This window comes from Oncorhynchus nerka, linkage group LG9a, assembly GCF_034236695.1.
Source record: "Oncorhynchus nerka isolate Pitt River linkage group LG9a, Oner_Uvic_2.0, whole genome shotgun sequence".
Classification (NCBI taxonomy): Eukaryota; Metazoa; Chordata; class Actinopteri; order Salmoniformes; family Salmonidae; genus Oncorhynchus; species Oncorhynchus nerka.
The window spans coordinates 32553851-32573027 of record NC_088404.1 but is presented as its reverse complement, the minus strand read 5'-3'; the positions used below and the strand labels follow the sequence as shown (position 1 = coordinate 32573027).

At 43.9% G+C, this 19177-nt stretch overlaps 1 protein-coding gene across 2 annotated transcripts in view; it reads left to right on the top strand.

Annotated features, from left to right (window-relative positions):
- Window positions 1–19177, top strand: part of mapk8ip2 (mitogen-activated protein kinase 8 interacting protein 2) — a 144124-nt gene that overhangs the window by 6433 nt on the left and 118514 nt on the right. The window lies entirely within an intron of this gene.

Sequence of the window (19177 nt, the reverse complement as noted above, 5' to 3'; positions counted from 1 at the left end):
CTGGTTAAATAAAGGTGAAATTAAAATAAATAATAAAAGGGCTGAGGAAACAGTTTGAGGGAACATAAGGCCTTGGAAAATAGACATGGTCCTCCTTTGAAAGGTGTGCATTCTATGACAATTAGAATTTAGGAGCATACACAGGACTATTCTATGGTTCATTCTATGGCAGCTCCTCCTGAATGGAGTTCTGGAATCCTGAGTGGAGTTGCGCTCCTCTCAGAGAATTGATAGCTCAAGAATCCACTCTCAGAATTGCGAGCTACTGTAGCTAGAATTCAATCCCATTACCAGATAGATTGATCCTAGCTCCTAGCCCTTCCTTCCTTACCCTCCCAGGCTCTACTGCTCATTGGGACTAATGCTAACCAACCACTGGCTTATGTAAATAACATTGGGAACGACCTTGAGGTCCAGACAAGAAGATACAGACGAATCAGAGATACCGGACAGGGCCTCACGTCATGAGAGGAGGGTGAAAATAAAACACCATAAGAACAAATGACAACCACAATTGACTGAGAAAGGGGAACGGGAAACAGTAGAGGCCTCAGTAAATAGGATGTGGCAGGTGTGTGTGGGAAAGAAAGCGCTGCAAAGAGAGAGTGACAGAGAGAAAGAGAGAGAGATGGCAGTGCTGTTTCGGGACTAAATGATGGCCACAGGATTGTCTCTCCCTTGTTCTTTCACTCCAAATGGTGGCAGCTTGGTTGCAATTATTTTGCTATTACTGCTCGGTGTGATCATTTAGAGTGTTTCTCTTCTTTCCTTTTCTTTCTTTGCATGGTTAAAATACAATTTTAGTGTTGCAGTTCATCCACCGGTCAATAACAACACTGTAGGGCTAACCAATAAGAACTGTTTGAGCTGAACCAAAATCAGATAGTGTTATTGACTGTGGATGACCATACTTCAGAAGAGGCTGTGTGTGTGTGTGCGTGCCCTGACTGAGTACTGTTGATTAATATACTACAGGAGAGGTCTGTTCTCCAATATATGAGGATATGGTTAAGCACACACAATGTGCTAACTAAATCACTATGATAAATTGAGGGATCTTATGACACAGCAGTCTTGATTTTGTGTGTGTGTGCGCATGCGTGTTTACCTGAATGTATGTGAGAGAGTGTATGTGTGTGCTAGTGTTCTTGCTGTGAGTATATGCCATATATTTTAGATCTGATGTTCACATGTTTGCATAAGTGTATTGCATGAGCTATCTGGTTTTCCAGTAATCCTGATCAGAAGGTCCTGGAAACAGGAGGGAATAAGCAGGACATTTGGGAATCTTCGCACCAGGATTTCTGGAAACCCGGGGAATTTGGGGAATGTTATCGACATTTTGCAACCCTAGCCAGTGGTGTATTTGTGCAGTAGCCTACGGTCAGTAATCTATCTTACATAACCTCCAAATACATACCCTATGCAGTGCTTAATTTGTAAATCGGGAGGTCCCGGAACACATGGTGAGGCAAAAACAAACACATGGTGAGGGGGGGGGTGGTTATCCGGGGCGGCTCTTAGGTACCGGGACACATTGAGAAACATTGTGTCAAACACAACGTAGCAGCCAAGTAGCCTACTATCTATGGTGGTGAAACTCTCCAAGGTGCTGATTCATTCAAAGTATTTTAGACTTATGCACATACTTGAGTATAGCTGCAGGGCTTATGCAAGTCCGAATTTCTTGTAGCCTCATTTTCGAGACATCAAGGTACAACAACATTTTTAGATGACACTGCAGAACACCCACCATATCCACACATACAGCTGTGGGGCTTACAAGACCCCAATGTCATATCATTGTCATGACATCAATGAAGCAGTAGAATAAATATCACAATATCGGAATATAACTTCAAATAAAATAAATCAATGTAGGTTACAGCAGAACAAGCAAATATGAGAATATATAGGCCTCCTGCATATGTGATAATATGACGCACATATTGAGATTACAAACTTGTTCTGTGACGTGAAGGTAAAGGGAAAAAAATCCTACCTTCGTTTTCAAAACCTCCCACAATGACTCTCCCCAAGTCAAGTCCATTTAACTCCTGAGAGTCAACTTCTTGCTCAAAGAGATGAGCATGAGGCTGTGATGCCTCCTAAAGGCTGTTCTGAAGACTCTGGCTGTATTGTCAATGTATTTTTTCATTTAGCCTGTTAACCTGGGTGTCCTCTATAGGCATGTCTGCAACGCTTGCTGCCACGAGATGCTCCTTGGTTCAGGCATCTTCAAAACCTTTTTTCTGAGGGCTCTTTGTTGTTGTTCTACATCTGATGCATAAGATGTTGATTTACTGTACATTCCACCTACTCTTTTGCTAGTTTAATCCCTCCAGTCGTTTCTAGACCAAATCTCCCTACCTTTTTGCATGTTGTGCAGCCCAACTTTGAATTCTGCGTTTACAAGCCAGGGGTTATACATTTGCTTGGTCTTGAACTGCAAATTGCACCTGCTCTGAGCACTTCATCCAACCTTTATTTAACTAGGCAAGTCAGTTAAGAACAAATTATTATTTTACAATTACGGCCTACACCGGGCAAACCCTCTCCTAAGCCGCGTGCCGCCCTATGGGACTCCCGGTCACGGCCGGTTGTGATGCAGCCCAGGATCGAACCAGGGTCTGTAGTGACACCTCTAGCACTGAGATGCAGTGCCTTAGATCACTGCATTACTCGGGAGCTCGTGGTGATGCTGAACTGGCGGGATTAGCATTGCCATCAGGAACAGTTTGCCCCTCACTCCTCTCTTCCGGCACTGACAGTTCTCTGACTCATTCTGGGTTAGATTCAACATCTTTCTCTGTATTTTTGGAGTCAAGCTCGATTGCCTTTTCTCATCAATTTTTTTATTTGGCTTTTCCATGATTCAAATGCAGTAGGGAGACGACTAGGCTACATAACGTGATTACGTAGGACCTCTTCACTAGCTGACCACCACCTGTGTCAAGAACAGATACTTACCCCACTGGCCCTCCCCTTAACCTCTATGTACAAATAAGAGAGCAGGTCTGGAATCAGAGTGGCCGGATAGGATGATTACAGAGAAGGATCACAAGGCTTTTACATGATGGTCTTTCTGGGGATCGGGATAAATAACGAGGCAAGTTGATTTAATATTGATCGCTTTTATTAGAATGTCTACAGTGCGAACAGTGAAATAATGAATAAATAATGCAGCGGGAGGTACCGGATCTGGGCCAATAGGTGCCGGAACAAACAAAGTCAAATCCGAGAGGTGACGTATCCTGTTTCAATATGATCTCTTTTTTACATTCTGCCCCTTTGAAGCCAGCTGGATACTGGGATGGGGGAAGGGTGGAGCAGAGGGAGGGTAGGTGGGGAGGCATTCTCCAGAGCAGGATACTGCCACAGAGTATAAGAGGCTTAAATAAAAACACACATTTTAGACTAAGAGTTGTCTCTCTCTCTCTGCCCCTTTCTCTCTCATTCTCACCCTATATTGCATTAAAGAATGACCATATCAATGATGGTAACTGAAATAACATGTTTTGTTTGTGTTTTCTTTTTCCTTTACTTTCCCATTTCCAAATGGGTCATTTTTGGGTAATCCTTCATGATTCAGTTGCATCAGTAAGATCGTAATCCTTTTTTTATTTTTATGGTTTATTTCTATTCGCTTTTGCGCAAGCCTCAGAATTATATCAGAATGGGTTCTTATTGAAAAGTCCTCCTACAAATGAATTCATTTTAATATGAAATCCAATGTTATTATCAGACTCAGCCATGGATATCGACATGCCATAAGCACAAAGATGGTCCCCACTCACATGAATAAAATCATGTGTTTTCATTTGGCTATGTTTCCTGAGGTAGTAGCTGTCCTCCAGACCAGAAAGTGTGTTTGTGCGGGGGCATGCACATGTCTCTCTGTGTGCCTGATTGAGAGAGACTGAGATAAAGCACACATGGGTAGATTGCTTTGTACCTCAGTCACATACCCCTCCTTGACCTTTTTTCAAAAGACCAAAACATACTCTTTAGATTCCACCAGACAGCAACCCTGACAGTTGAACATTCACATTGAGTTGAGCAGTGGAGACAGCTACAGATGAGAACATGGAGGCGAAGGAACTGCTCTGGGCCTGGTTTCCCAAGAGCATCTTAAGGCGAAGTTCATAATTAGAACCTTCGTAGGAGCTTTGTTAAATCTCGGAGCTGTTTACCAAAACCATCGTTATTAACATTGCACTTTTAACATAGAGACCGATAAATCATGTGATTCTATGTGACTGCCGATAACTTCAGAACAAAGTTGACTACAAGTACTGCCAATGTCTTCTCAATTCATACAAACAAGTGACGTATAAAAAATATGCTTCAAATGAAAACCGAGATGACTACATTAAAATATGTACAGTAGGTTATAGGCCTATTTCAATCATATTGAATTACATTTCATGTTCAATCAATTGAGTTCTATTTTTTTATTTAGGCTACAGTCTGTAATTTGTCTCAAAGCTAAAAATGTGTGCGATGATGTTCCAAATTGGTGATTTTTATTGGGTAAGCATTATAATAAGCTACCTCAATTAGAAGTCGACCGATTTAATCGGAATGGCCGATTTAATTAGGGCCGATTTCAAGTTTTCATAACAATCGGAAATCGGTATATATGGGCGCCGATTTCCGATTTATTTAAAAAAATATATATATATTATTATTACTTTTTAAAATACCTTTTATTTAGCTAGGCAAGTCAGTTAAGAGCACATTCTTATTTTCAATGACTGCCTAGGGACTGTGGGTTAACTGCCTTGTTCAGGGGCAGAACGACAGATTTTCACCTTGTCAGCTCAGCTCAATGCAGTAGAAGCCAAGGTAAATTGTTAGCTAGCATTAAACTTATCCTATAAAAAACAAGCAATCATAATCACTAGTTATAACTACTGATCCAGTTTAGCAGGCAATATTAACCAGGTGAAATTGTGTAATTTCTCTTGCGTTCATTGCACGCAGAGTCCGGGTATATGCAACAGTTTGGGCTGCCTGGCTCATTGCGAGCTAATTTGCCAAAATGTTACGTAATTCTGACATACATTGAAGGTTGTGCAATGTAACAAGAATATTTAGACTTAGGGATGCCACCCGTTAGATAAAATACAGAACAGTTCCGTATTTCACTGAAATAATAAACGTTTTGTTTTTGAAATGATAGTTTCCGGATTTGATCATATTAATGACCAAAGGCTCGTATTTCTGTGTGTTATTATACATTTACATTTAAGTCATTTAGCAGACGCTCTTATCCAGAGCGACTTACAAATTGGTGCATTCACCTTATGACCTCCAGTGGAACAGTAGTGCATCTAAATCTTTTCAGGGGGAGGGGGGGTGAGAGGGATTACTTTATCCTATCCTAGGTATTCCTTAAAGAGGTGGGGTTTCAGGTGTCTCCGGAAGGTGGTGATTGACTCCGCTGTCCTGGCGTCGTGAGGGAGTTTGTTCCACCATTGGGGGGCCAGAGCAGCGAACAGTTTTGACTGGGCTGAGCGGGAACTGTACTTCCTCAGTGGTAGGGAGGCGAGCAGGCCAGAGGTGGATGAACGCAGTGCCCTTGTTTGGGTGTAGGGCCTGATCAGAGCCTGGAGGTACTGAGGTGCCGTTCCCCTCACAGCTCCGTAGGCAAGCACCATGGTCTTGTAGCGGATGCGAGCTTCAACTGGAAGCCAGTGGAGGGAGCGGAGGAGCGGGGTGACGTGAGAGAACTTGGGAAGGTTGAACACCAGACGGGCTGCGGCGTTATGTTATAATTAAGTCTGATTTGATAGAGCAGTCTGAGCAGCAGCAGGCCCGTAATCATTCATTCAAACAGCACTTTCGTGCGTTTTGCCAGCAGCTCTTCGCAAGCACAGCGCTGTTTATGACTTCAAGCCTATCAGCCTAATGGCTGGTGTAACCAATGTGAAATGGCTAGCTAGTTAGCGGGGTGTGCACTACACTGGCAATACTATAGTGCCTATAAGAACATCCAATAGTTAAAGGTATATGAAATACAAATGGTATTTGGAGAGAGAGTCCTATAAATACTATATTAACTACAACCTAAAACCTCTTACCTTGGAATATTGAAGTCTCATGTTAAAAGGAACCACCAACTTTCATATGTTCTCCTGTTCTGAGCAAGGAACTTATTCGTTAGCTTTTTTTTACATGACACATATTACTTTCTTCTCCAACACTTTGTTTTTGCATTATTTAAACCAAATTGAACATGTTTCATTATTTATTTGAGGCTAAATTGTTTTATTGATGTTTTTTATTAAGTTAAAATAAGTGTTAATTCAGTATTGTTGTAATTGTCATTATTACAAGTAAAATACATTTTATAAATCGTCCGATTTAATCGGTATCTGCTTTTTTGGTCCTCCAATAATCGGTATCGGTATTGGTATCAGCGTTGAAAAATCATAATCGGTCGACCTCTAGCCTCAATATTTTTGGCCGTAGGTAGTAATATCTCTAGGATCTGATCCGTCGTCAGTATTAAGAAATAATTAAAATATTAAGGTCAGATTTTAATGGAGAAAGCACTCCCTTTCTTTCAGTATTGACACTATTCCACAACGACGCACTTAGCAACTGTTCTCCCTAAGTGGTGTTTTGAGAAATGCATGTTACATCTTCAGCCGTTGTAGGAAAGATGCATTGTTAAAACCCTCATAAGCCTAAATTCCATCGCTATCGGGAAACCTGGCCCTGTTCTGTTTTGCTCTGCTCTGCTCTGATATGATCACAAATGGCAGGAGAATGGAAGAACAAGTCTGTGGTTCAAGAACTGGTCATCAGTCTGAGGGACAGAGAGAAAGTGAGAGGGAGGAAGAAAGAGGAGGAGAGTGAGAGGAAGGGAGAGAAGGAGAGTATCGATACTGATATCATAGTACAGCACTGGCTATAGACCAGCAACAGGGCAGAGACAGGGACCTGTCTACTTTAACCACACTACAAGCCAAATCACATCTGATACAATACACAGACACAACAGAAGAGATGTAGGATAGAATGGCAGTGTGGTTTACAATGGAAGACACATATTCATGGATCCCCCTTCCTCCTCAGTGTCAGATCCAGGTTGTAAAAGACTGGGTTGTGACATGGTTTTGGTCTCTTGTCTCCATGCCCTAATAAGGCCACCACTTCCTCTCTAACCTCATGATTTATGCAGGATCACGTGCAGAGGAAGGTACCAGTCACTGCTACACTGGCTAAGGAGAGGAGGGGGACACATGGTGTCATACACATTGCAACTCTGCTTAAGCTGCAAGGGGGCATGCTGTATTATGTAGTGATACATTTTGTCCAGTCAATGCCACGGGGCTCTTCTCAGTATTCTAAACAGACTTCCTCCCCTCATTTCCTTGTGACAGGGTCAGGGTGAGTTTGAGGTTGAGAACTAGAAAGTGAACGAGAAAGACCGAGGTAAAAGCAATTGAGCGAGAGAAGGCTATTGGTCTTGTGCTTGCATATTACCCCCAGTAAGTATGCAGCTTTTGGTGTGACACACATTCCTCAGTGCTTGCAGGTGGCGGGAAATGGAGACACATTTAACTGTGACACACATTGCAGGGCTGCTGGAGAGCCACATCACTTAGCACAGGCAGGCAGACAGGCAGACAGGCAGGCAGACAGGCAGACAGGCAGGCAGACAGGCAGGCAGACAGGCAGGCAGACAGGCAGGCAGGCAGGCAGACAAGCAGGCAGACAGGCAGGATTTGTGTTTCTATGTGTTGGCCGGGTATGGTTCTCAATCAGGGACAGCTGTCTATCGTTGTCTCTGATTGGGAATCATACTTAGGTAGCCCGTTTTCCCTCCTTTCAGTGTGGGTAGTTAACTTTGTTTGTGGCACTAAAGCCCTGTAAGCTTCACGGTTGTTCATTTTGTTTCTTGTTTTGATGGCGACATTTTAAATAAAAAGGAAAATGTACGCTCACAACACTGCACGTTGGTCCACTTCTTACGACGGCCATGACAGTGGCCAGTGTGTGCTTGTTTGCTAACTTTTTGTGTACAGCTTTGACAGTGCTACTGATAGTAGTGGTGGCGCTTGGTTTGCACGTGCAAATTCAGCACACACAACATTCTATAATAGAATTGTGATAGTTGACATGTCAAATTAAAAGCTTATTTAACACGTCATATAGTGTTATATGACGTGTATCTTTCTTGACACGCAAAGACCCAAACGGCGTTCAATGGGCCTCACCCTAATAATTTGGTCTATTGTCAACTCTTAATTTTGCTTACTGTTCTAACTTGGTGGTGCACATGTAGCCTATAACCTGTTTTAGGGAAATGTAATCATTGAATATTGTAATAATTTTCATTGTCTTTTTATATGCCCCCTTTATTTAATTTACGGTTCTGACTTGTTAACATTTACATTTAAGTCATTTAGCAGACGCTCTTATCCAGAGCGACTTACAAATTGGTGCATTCACCTTATGACATCCATTCAACCGAAATGAGTCTTCTGCATTTAACCCCTCTGACTCACAGAGTTAAGGCCTTAAAAACCCACGTAGTCGGCGCCCGGGGAGCTGTTGTTGAGAGTTAACTGCCAGCTCGGGGATTTGAACCAGCGATCTTTCGGTTACCGTGCCAACACTTAACCGCTAGGCTACCTGCCACCCTCTGGGGTAGAAGCTGTTCAAGGTCCTATTGGTTCCAGACTCACTTGCAGTGCAGAAATAGGGAACAGTCTATGACAAGCGTGGCTGGAGTCTTTGACAATCTTTTGGGCCTTCCTCTGATGCTCCCTGGTATAGAGGTCCTGGATGGCAGGAAGCTTGGCCCCAGGGACGTTAAACAGGGAGAACACTGTAAGAACGGCTGTTCTGAATTCTGTCGCTGTACATTTCACAAGTGCTGAACAAATAGTTATATTGACTACATCCGTCCTAGCTCGCTCATTAATGTCTTAATCGAAATGACGGATTACCTCTTATCGCTTGTCGTCACCTTATGCCGTAGTTTGAACATCTCAATTGTCAGTAGAAACCACATTTGTTTAAGCAAGTCAGCCATATCAGCTATGTTTTTTTTAAATGCAGTAAATGAGGCTGAATGAAATGTTTCGCTGCCAGGCAAGGCTCCGCTGATAGCCAGGTGTAGCAGTGGTAAGGTGTTGACAGCTTTATGTAGGCCCAAACAGTTTGTGGGCACCGTTTGTCACCGTTACAGTAAAATTAATGTATTGTTTAGTGTTATGTTGTGTAGTGGCTTTGCTGGCCTGCATCCCACATTTCTTGGGGTTTGCCCCACCAAGATTTACATGCTAAAATCGCCACTGATATTAGCGTAGGGGTTGTGAGCTATGTGTAAACATTGCTGCTATTTGAGCTAATTCTACTGATGATTATTGTATGGTTTTCTTCCTCAGTTTTCTGTCTGGATGTGCTGCGTCGGGCAGTCACATGTGTAATAATATTAATTGATTAACTGATCAAGTGCCAAGGAGAAACGGAGCCCTCAAGGACGTGAGTGTATTATTTTGGGTGAAACGTTGCAGATAGAAATGTAATGTATAGAGCTGAGGTGAATACCTAATTTTTATTCTGTAATATTAAATTCATTCATTCACATTCTTCTTCTCTTTACCGTGCTGTGATTGGCTCAGTTCTGTGCACCACTGGACCTGCCCACCGTAGTCAGGGCCACTCCCTGGAGTTACTGCAGTTGGAGGTTACATCACCTCGTTTAACCTGTATGTGAGTCACTCCCCCACACACACATGCGCACAACACACACATGCGCACAACACACACACACACACGCACACAACACACACAAACACACTTCCCCATCTGCCCCTCTCTCATACCACAGCTGATGATGGGTCTCGTCCCCCCATAAATCTGAAACATTTGTTTAGCCTCATCCTCCTTTTCCCATCTGGCTCTCCCTCCTTACTCATCTCTCTTCCCCTCCCTTTCTCCATTTCCAATCAGCCAATCATGTGTCTTCATTCCCCCTGGTGTGTTGACAGCTGCCATGGCGACATGTATGGAGAGCCAGCTGTAGTGATTTTCCATCATGACGCTCAGACACAGACACAAAGACACACACGCACATCCTGCTTCTGTTGATCTGGTATAATTGGTATTGCTCTGTTGGAGAAAAACAGGTCTCCTGGAGATTCATTGGAGGAGGAGAAGGAGAGAGAAGAGGGGGGAGGAGGGTAGAGGGGGAGGAGGTTAGAGGAGGAGGAGGAAAGAGGGGAGAGGGCGAAGGAAGGAAGGTGGAGGAACTGATGTGTGACCCCATCTCCTCCCTCCTCCTCTGAGTTATTAACATATTTTGAATCATCAATCATGTATTTCAATAGTCCAATGTTGCTTCCTCTCCTCATCCCTTTTCTAGTGTACGATCATCCACCAAAGGTTTTTCTTTCCATAACCTTCCCAGGTTTCTCTAGATTTCTAGACTTGGACTTGTTGTGTAAAGGGCAATTCCATGCCAGGCTGGCCCAAAGATATTTATGATGTTTTGGATCTTCCTAAAATGAAGGTCCTTTGGGGGAAGGATTTATGCATAACTTTAAAATCTGTATCCAAAATAATGATTGAAAAATTGCAAATTACAAATGGAATCCGCATTAGGGTAAACAGCACCTTTTGTTATTGTTTTTATTTTGTGGATGAAACGGAGGTAAGCTGCATCGAGCAGTGTGGTAAAAATCAATTGCAGTTTTATTTATTTTTTATTTCAACTTTATTTAACCAGGTAGGCTCTCATTTACATCTGCGACCTGGCCAAGATAAAGCAAAGCAGTTCGACACAAACAACAACACAGTTACACATGGAATCAACAAAAATACAGTCAATAATACAATAGAAAAAGTATATGCAAATGAGGTAGGATAAGGGAGGTAAGGCAATAAATAGGCCAGAGTGGCAAAATGATTACAATATAGCAATTAAACACTGGAGTGATAAATGTGCAGAAGATGAGTTTGCAAGTAGAGATACTGGGGAGTAAAATAAAAACATAAAAATAACAGTATGGGGATGAGGCAGGTGCAGTAATCTGTGAGCTGCTCTGACAGCTGGTGCTTAAAGCTAGTGAGGGAGAAATGAGTCTCCATCTTCAGTAATTTTTGCAGTTCGTTCCAGTCATTGGCAGCAGAGAACTGGAAGGAAAGGCGGCCGAAGAGGAATTGGCTTTGGGGGTGACCAGTGAAATATACCTGCAGGAGCGCGTGCTACGGATGGGTGCTGCTATGGCAACCAGTGAGCTGAGATAAGGCGCGGCTTTACCTAGCAAAAACGTTTAGATTACCTGGAGCTAGTGGGTTTTGCGACAAATATGAAGTGAGGGCCAGCCAACGAGAGCATACTGGTTGCAGTGGTGGGTAGTATATGAGGCTTTGGTGACAGAACGGATGGCACTGTGATAGACTGCATCCAATTAGCTGAGTAGAGTGTTGGAGGCTATTTTGTAAATGACATCGCCAAAGTCAAGGATCAGTAGGATAGTCCGTTTTACTTGGGTATGTTTGGCAGCATGAGTGAAGGATGCTTTGTTGCGAAATAGGAAGCCAAATCAAGATTTAATTTTGGATTGGAGATGCTTAATGTAAGTCTTGAAAGAGAGTTTATAGTCTAACCAGACACCTAGGTATTTGTAGTTGTCCAATTATTCTAAGTTAGAGCCGTCCAGAGTAGTGATGCTGGACAGGCGGGCAGGTGTGGGTAGCAATTGGTTGAAGAGCATGCATTTAGTTTTACTTGCATTTAAGAGCAGTTGGAGGCCACAGAAGGAGAGTTGAATGGCATTGAAGCTCGTCTGGAGGTCCGTTAACACAGTGTCCAAAGAAGGGCCAGAAGTATACAGAATGGTGTCATCTGCATAGAGGTGGATCAGAGAATCACCAGCAGCAAGAGAGACATCATTGATGTATATAGAGAAAAGAGTCGGCCCGAGAATTGAACCCTGTGGCATCCCCATGGAGACTGCCAGAGGTCCGGACAACAGGCCCTCCGATTTGACTTACTGAACTCTGTATGAGAAGTAGTTGGTGAACCAGGCGAGGCAATCATTTGAGAAACCAAGGCTGAGTCTGCCAATAAGAATGGTGATTGTCAGTCGAAAGCATTGGCCAGGTCGATGAATACAGTTGTACAGTACTGTCTCTTAATGATTGCGGTTATGATATCGTTTAGGACCTTGAGTATGGCTGAGGTGCACCCATGACCAGCTCTGAAACCAGATTGCATAGTGGAGAAGGTACGGTTGGATTCGAAATGGTCGGTGATCTAAGACCTTAGAAAGGCAGGGTAGGATAAATATACATCTGTAGCAGTTTGTATCTAGAGTGTCTCCCCCTTTGAAGAGGGGATGACCGCGGCAGCTTTCCAATCTTTGGGGATCTAAGACAATATGAAAGAGGTTGAACAGGCTGGTAATAGGGGTTGCAACAATTTCGGTGGATAATTTTAGAAAGAGAGGGTCCAGATTGTCTAGCCCGGCTGATTTGTAGGGGTCCAGATTTTGCAGCTCTTTCAGAACATTAGCTATCTGGATTTGGGTGAAGGAGAAATGGGGAGGCTTGGGCAAGTTGCTGTGGATGTGCAGGGCTGTTGACCGGTAGCCAGGTGGAAAGCATGGCCAGCCGTAGAAAAATGCTCAAAATTCTCAATTATCGCAGATTTATTGGTAGTGACAGTGTTTCCTAGCCTCAGTGCAGTGGGCATTTGGGAGGAGGTGCTCTTTATTCTCTATGGACATTAGTGTCCCAGAACTTTGTGCTACAGTTTTGTGCTACAGGATGCAAATTTCTGTTTGAAAAAGCTAGCCTTAGCTTTCCTAACTGCCTGTGTATATTGGTTCCTAACTTCCCTGAAAAGTTGCATATCGCTGGGGCTATTCGATGCTAATGCAGAACGCAACAGGATGTTTTTGTGCTGGTCATGGGCAGTCAGGTCTGGAGTGAACCAAGGGCTATATCTGTTCCTTTTTTTTAATGGGGCATGCTTATTTAAGATGGTGAGGAAATCACTTAAAAAAAATAACCAGGTATCCTCTGCTGACGGGATGAGGTCAATATTCTTCCAGGATACCCTGGCCAGGTCTATTAGAAAGGCCTGCTCACTGAAGTGTTTTAGGGAGTGTTTGACAGTGATGGGGTGTGGTTGTTTGACCGCAGACCCATTACGGACGCAGACAATGAGGCAGTGATCGCTGAGATCCTGGTTGAAGACAGCAGAGGTGTATTTTTGGAGGGCAGGTTGGTTAGGATGATACCTGGTAGGTTCATTGATCATTTGTGTGAGATTGAGGGCATCAAGCTTAGATTGTAGGATGGCCTGGGTGTTAAGCATGTCCCAGTTTAGGTCACCTAACAGCACGAGCTCTGAAGATAGATGGGGGACAATCAATTCACATATGGTGTCCAGGGCACAGCTGGGGGCAGAGGCTGGTCTATAGCAAGCGGAAACGGTGAGAGACTTGTTTCTGAAAAGGTGGATTTTTAGAAGTAGAAGCTCATTGTTTAGGCACAGACCTGGATAGTAAGACAGAACTCTGCAGGCTATCTCTGCAGTAGATTGCAACTCCGCCCCCTTTGCCAGTTCTATCTTGTCGGAAAATGTTATAGTTAGGGATGGAAATTTCAGGGTTTTTGGTGGTGTTCCTAAGCCAGGATTCAGCTAGGCACTGCAGGGCCTAGATTAACCTCTCTATCACCAGAGAAACAGAGGAGGAGTAGGATAAGGGTACGGCTAAAAGCTATAAGAACTGGTAGTCTAGTACATTCGGAACAGAGAGTAAAAGGAGCAGGTTTCTGGGCACGATAGCATAGATTCAAGGCATAATGTACAGATGAAGGTATGGTAGGATGTGAATACAGTGCAGGTAAGCATATGCATTGAGTGACGTTGAGAGAGATATTGTCTCTAGAAACATAATTTAAACCAGGTGAGGTCACCGCATGTGTGGGAGGTGGAACTAAAGTGTTAACTAAGGCATAATGAGCAGGGCTAGAGGCTCTACAGTGGAATAAGGCAATAATTACTAACCAAAACAGCAATGGACAAGGCATATTTACATTAGGGAGAGGCATGCGTAGCCGAGTGATCATAGGGGTCCAGTGAGTGGCTCAGCGGACCGGCGACACAGCGATTCAGGCAGCTAGCGTGCCGGGGCTAGCAAGCTAGCAGAAGGACCTTAGAGGGACGTCGCAAAGGAAGAAGTCTGTTGTAGCCCCCTCGTGCTGTTAAATAAAAATGAAATAAACATCGACAGACCAGTTGTCGTGGATCAGCAGGGCGCCGTGTGGTAAAAGGGTCCAGGTCAATCGGCAAAATAGGTTTAGTGGCCAAAGAATTTGTCCAATGGGCCTCTTAAGCTAACAGTCCGATATGCTTTACACAGCTAGCGGGCTGTGGCTAGCAGGCTAGTAGATGGGCATTCAGGGGACGTTGTGACGGAGGAGCCAGATTGAAAAAAAAACTTGGGCGAATTACGTTGGTATTACAGTCGTGATCGGTCGGCGGGGGTCCAGGCCAATTGGTAAAATAGGTTTTGTAGTCCAAGGAGTGGATGATGGACCTCTACAGCTAGCTGGGAGATGGGCCTAGCTAAGGCTAGCTCCAGGCTAATTGGTTCTTGCTTTGGGACAGAGACGTTAGCCAGGAGTGGCCACTTGGATAGCAGCTAGCTAGGTGCAATGATCCTGGTGAAAAGGTTCAGAGCTTGCGGTTGGAATCCGGAGATATGGAGAAAAATACGTCAGATTTGCTCTGGTTTGAGTCGCGCTGTGCAGACTGGCGAGAGTTGTCCAGGCTAAAGGTAGCTGATGACCTCTAGCAGTGGCTAGCTGACTACTAGCTAGTAGCTAGTTAGCTGGCTAGCTTCTGTTGGGGTTCTGGGTTCAAAAGTAAAGAAAGTAGCAGATCCATACCATATTGGGTGAGGTGAATTGCAGGAGAGTATGTTGAAGTTGAGGTTAAGAAAAAAAAATACGGTATATGTGAAGGAAAAAGAAATCAAAATATATATACACGGGACAGGACAAGATGAGGACAAAAGACGTCTGACTGCTACGCCATCTTGGATAAAGTACATATTGGTGTTCTATCGCACAGTGATGTTTGAGGGGAAAAACTGTGTTTGTTTGCAGTCACTTCTTTGGTGTTGTAACATCCCGAACGGACATGGCAGTTTCACCATTAAGGATTCTAGCTTTAAAGCTGTGAAATGTGTGATATTTTGGCCTTACCCAGTCTTTCTTTTAGAAACTACAGCGATGAGTCTGTGGATGCTACAATGCCAATATTAGTGTCATCTGAAACCTTACTGTGTGTTCTATAATATGAGTAGACAAACTTTATTGACATTCATTTATGGACATTTAAAATATATAAATGTCTCCAAAGAACGCTTTTTGGATTTTGTAAATTTGTAGACATATTGTTTTAAACAATATACTTTACAAGTACATCATCATTTCTAGAGTGGGCTCTCTGCTACTTTTATTGACTGCAGGCTGTGATCTGTATTATTAAAGATGATTGGGTATGTGATATTCACGTTAGGAATCAAATCACATTTTATTTTTACACATGGTTAGCAGATGTTAATGCGAGTGTAGCAATGCTTGTGCTTCTAGTTCTGACAGTGCAGTAATATCTAACAAGTAATCTAACAATTCCCCAACAACTATCTAATACACACAAATCTAAAGGGGTGAATGAGAATATGTACATGTAAGTATATGGATGAGAAATGGCAGAGCGGCACTGGCAAGGTGAAATTGATGATATAAAATACAGTATATACATATGATATGAGTAATGTAAGATATGTAAACATTATTAAAGGGGCATTATTTAGAGTGCATTGTATAAAGTGACTAGTGATTCATTTATTAAAGTGTTAAAGTGCCCAGTGATTGGGTCTCAATGTAGGCAGCAGCCTCTCTGAGTTAGTGATTGCATCTACTTCCGACAGAGATGGCCGCCTCGCTTTGCATTCCTCGGAAACTATGCAGCATTTAGTTTTTTCATGTGTTATTTCTTACATTGTTACCCCATGAAATCTTAGGTTTTATTACATACAGGAACTATTGGATATAAGAGAAACATCAACTCACCAACATTACGACCAGGAATATGACTTTCCTGAAACGGATCCTCTGTTTGGTCCACCACCCAGGACAATGAATCGGATCCCAGCCGGCGACCCAAAACAACGGCGCGGCAGAAGGGGCAGACGGAGCGGTCTTCTGGTCAGGCTCCGTAGACGGGCACATCGCGCACCGCTCCCGAGCCTACTACTCGTCAATGTCCAGTCTCTTGACAACAAGGTAGATGAAATCCGAGCAAGGGTTGCCTTCCAGAGAGACATCAGAGATTGTAACGTTCTTTGTTTCATGGAAACATGGCTCACTCGGGATACGTCATCAGCGTCGGTACAGCCACCTGGCTTCTTCATGCATTGCGCCGACAGAAACAAACATCTCTCTGGTAAGAAGAAGGGCGGGGGTGCATGCCTTATGATTAATGAGACGTGGTGTGATCATAACAACATACAGGAACCCGAGTCCTTTTGTTCACCTGACCTAGAATTTCTTACAATCAAATGCATTATCTACCAAGGGAATTCTCTTCGATCATAGTCACAGTCGTGTATATCCCCCCAAGCAGACACATCGACGGCCCTGAAAGAACTTCATTTAACTCTATGTAAACTGGAAACCACATATCCTGAGGCTGCATTTATTGTAGCTGGGGATTTTAACAAGGCTAATCTGAAATCAAGGCTCCCTAAATTTTATCAGCATATCGAATGTGCGACCCGGGCTGGCAAACCCCTGGATCATTGTTATTCTAACTTCCGCGATGCATATAAAGCCCTCCCCCGCCCTCCTTTCAGAAAATCTGACCACGACTCCATTTTGTTGCTCCCAGCCTATAGACAGAAACTAAAACAGGAAGCGCCCATGCTCAGATCTGTTCAACGCTGGTCAGACCAATCGGATTCCACGCTTCAAGATTGCTTCGATCACGTGGACTGGGATATGTTCTGCATAACATCGGACAATAACATTGATGAATACGCTGATTCGGTGAGAGAGTTTATTAGCAAGTGCATCGGTGATGTTGTAGCCACAACGTCTATTAAAACATTCCCCAACAGAAACTGCGGATTGATGGCAGAATTCGCGCAAAACTGATAGCACGAACCACTGCTTTTAATCAGGGCAAGGTGACCGGAAACATGACCGAATACAAACAGCTAAGCGTCAATATAGAGACAAAGTAGAAACGCAATTCAACGGCTCAGACACGAGAGGTATGTGGCAGGGTCAACAGTCAATCACGGACTACAAATGAAAACCAGCCCCGTCGCGGACCACAAACTAACAAACTAAACAACTTCTTTGCCTGCTTTGAGGACAATACATTGCCACTGATACGGCCCGCTACCAAAACCTGCGGGCTCTCCTTCACTGCAGCCAACATGAGTAAAACATTTAAACGTGTTAACCCTCGCAAGGCTGCCTGCCCAGATGGCATCCCCAGCCGCGTCCTCAGAGGATGCGCAGACCAGCTGCCTGGTGTGTTTACGGACATATTCAATCAATCCTTATCCCAGTCTGCTGTTCCCACATGCTTCAAGAGGGCCACCATTATTCCTGTTCCCAAGAAAGCGAAGGTAACTGAGCTAAATGACTATCGCCCCCTAGGACTCACTTCCGTCATCATGAAGTGCTTTTAGAGACTAGTCAAGGACCATATCACCTCCACCCTACCTGACACCCTAGACCCACTCCAATTTGCTTACCGCCCCAATAGGTCCACAGACGACGCAATCGCAGTCACACTGCACACTGCCCTAACCCATCTGGACAAGAGGAATACCTATATAAGAGTGCTGTTCATCAACTACAGCTCAGCATTTAACACCATAGTACCCTCCAAACTCGTCATTAAGCGCAAGACCCTGAGTCTCGACCCCTCCCTGTGCAACTGGGTCCTGGACTTCCTGACGGGCCACCCCCAGGTGGTGAGGGTAGGTAACAACAACTGAACTACCTGTTCACCCATGACTGCGTGGCCAAGCACGCCTCCAACTCAATCATCAAGTTTGTAGATGACACTACAGTGGTAGGCTTGATTACCAACAACAACGCGAGGGCCGAAGGAAGGGGGTGTCAGGAAAATAACCTCACACTCAACGTCAACAAAACAAAGGAGATGATCGTGGACTTTAGGAAACAGCAGAGGGAGCAGTCCCCTATCCACATCGACGGGACAGTAGTGGAGAAGGCGGAAAGTTTTAAGTTCCTCGGCGTACACATCATGGACAAACTGAAATGGTCCACCCACATAGACAGCGAAGTGAAGAAGGCGCAGCAGCACCTCTACAACCTCAGGAGGCTGAAGAAATTCGGTGTGTCACCAAAAATACTCACAAACCTTTACAGATGCACAATCGAGAGCATCCTTTCGGGTTGTATCACCGCCTGGGACGGCAACTGCTCCGCCCACAACCGTAAGGCTCTCCAGAGGGTAGTGAGGTCTGCACAACGCATCACAGGGGACAAACTACCTGCCCTCCAGGACACCTACACCACCTGATGTCACAGGAAGGCCATCAACCACCCGAGCCACTGCCTGTTCACCCCGCTATCATCCAGAAGGTGAGGTCAGTACAGGTGCATCAAAGCGGGGACCGAGAGACTGAAAAACAGCTTCTATCTCAAGGCCATCACTGTTAAACAGCCACCACTAACATTGAGTGGCTGCTGCCAACATACTGACTCATCTCTAGCCACTTTAATAATGAAATAGTTGATGTAATAAATGTATCACTAGCCACTTTAAACAATGCCACTTTATATAATGTTTACATACCCTACATTACTCATCTCATTCTGTTCTCTTTACCATCGACTGCATCTTGCCTATTGCGTTCAGCCATCGTTCTTGTGTGTATAAGGTAGTTGTTGTGAAATTGTTAGGTTAGATTACTTGTTAGATATTACTACATGGTCGGAACTAGAAGCACAAGCATTCCACTACACTCGCATTAAAATCTGCTAACCATGTGTATGTGACAAATACGATTTGATTTGATTTGTTTAGCAGTCTGATGGCCTTGAGATAGAAGCTGTTTTTCAGTCTCTCGGTCCCAGCTTTGATGCA